At 37.5% G+C, this 1,786-nt stretch overlaps 1 long non-coding RNA gene across 1 annotated transcript in view; it reads left to right on the forward strand.

Annotated features, from left to right (window-relative positions):
* LOC109373514 (uncharacterized) overlaps positions 1-706 on the forward strand; it is a 7,555-nt gene extending 6,849 nt beyond the window's left edge. Inside the window, exon 2 of the long non-coding RNA XR_002122243.1 lies at positions 188-706. This is a non-coding gene — a long non-coding RNA (uncharacterized LOC109373514). The remainder of the gene's footprint in view (positions 1-187) is intronic.
* The last annotated feature ends 1,080 nt before the right edge of the window (positions 707-1,786 follow it).

A 1,786-nucleotide genomic window follows, 5' to 3' on the forward strand; every position in this document is an offset into this window, starting at 1 on the left:
TGAGGCTGGGGTCCCTTGTTTCTCTGAGGGAACCTCTGTGGTAGAGGTATCCTAATTTTCAACCGTCACACTGAGGTTTGGGGCCAGCCCATTTCACATCTCCGCCCCTCCTACCAGTCTTGATGTGGCTTCTTTATATGTTTAGTTATAAAACTTCTGTTCAGCTAGACTTCGCATGGTTCTCCAGGTTGTTCTACAATTCAGTTGTAATTTTGATGTGTTCACGGGATGAGGCTGGCATAGCGTTTACCTACCACGGCATCTTGGATCTCCTTCCGCCTCCAACGTTTCTGATGAGAATTTGGCTGAAAATCTTATTGAGGATCCCTTGTATGTGAGAGTCTACTTGTGTTTCAGATTTGGCCTGATCCTCTCTCTCGACTGTTTGCTGACAATGTGTTTCGCTGTGGATTTCTTTGGACTTATCCTACTTGGACTTGTTGAGCTTCTTGGATGGGTCGTTTTGACTTTTCCAGAAGTCATATAAATGGACTCATATAGCATGTAGCCCTTCAGGCTGACTTCTGTTACTTAGCAATTTGCATTTAACATTCAACAATGTCTTTTTGGGCTTGAAATTTCATTTCTTTTTATGACTGAAGACTATTCCATTGTATGGGTGGTGTACCAGTTTATCCGATCATCTATTGAAGGACGTCTTGATTGCTTCCAGGTCTGGAAATTCTGAATAAAGCTTCTAAAAACATTTGTATGCAGTTTTTTTTTGTGTGTGTGTGTGGACATATTTTGAAACCAGTTGGGTAAATTTCTAGGAGTGCTATTACTAGAGTATATGGAAAAATTAGATTTAGCTCTGTAAGAGCTGAGTCAGTTTCAATAAGTTAGATTTTTGAGGAATTTTTATATTTTATTTTCTTTTTCTGTAACTTATCCTTTTAACCTTTTGTCAGCGCTCTCTGCCCAAGCAACAGTCATCTACTGCCCCATGCTAAATTCCAAAGAGCTTTTTCTTCCCAGAGTATTTCACAATTTTTACCCAGGTTTCTTGGTTTTCTTTTGTAACTTTTTGTGGAGGGACCCAACAGCCTATGTACTGTCCCTATCTTGGAGAGTTTCTTATGAGAGAAGTGTGTGATTCATCCCATTTCTTACCTGATGTTCTTAATCTTACTAACATACACCATACAGGATAAGTTCATATTTTTGTTAGCCTTGGGAATCCCTCCCTTAAGTGTTCTGATACCACATTTAAGGAATATAGTTATACTTCCGATATATTGTGGTTTTCATTCCAGACCATGCAATACAGCAAATATTGCAATAAAGGGAGTCACATGATGTTTTTTGGTTTTCCAGTGCATATCATAGTTACGTTTACACTATACTGTAGTCTACAAAATGTGCAATAGCATTATGGCTAAAAAAACAATGTATATACCTGAATTAAAAGGACTTCATTGCTAAAAAATGCTATCATCTGAGCCTTCAGCAAGTCATAATCTTTTCAGCGCCTATAGACTTGCTGGATTCGGGGTTGCCACAAACCTTCAATTTGTAAAAAATGCAATATCTGTGAAGCTCAATAAAGTGAAGTGCAATGAAACAAGGTATGTGTGTATAAAACTAGAATTTGCAAAGATTATATGCTTTTGGAAGGTTAGTACTGATGGCTACTTATCTCCTTATAAGGACTTAGCCCGACATTCTGGCAAACTACCTCTAAGAGGAATGTGGTATTTAAATGAAAGATTTTAAAATTGTGCTAAACAGCTAATCATAATAATAGTAAACTAAACTATAAAGTACACCATATTTTTTTTCCTAC

This window comes from Hipposideros armiger, unplaced genomic scaffold (assembly GCF_001890085.2).
Source record: "Hipposideros armiger isolate ML-2016 unplaced genomic scaffold, ASM189008v1 scaffold_729, whole genome shotgun sequence".
In the NCBI taxonomy this organism is placed as follows: Eukaryota; Metazoa; Chordata; class Mammalia; order Chiroptera; family Hipposideridae; genus Hipposideros; species Hipposideros armiger.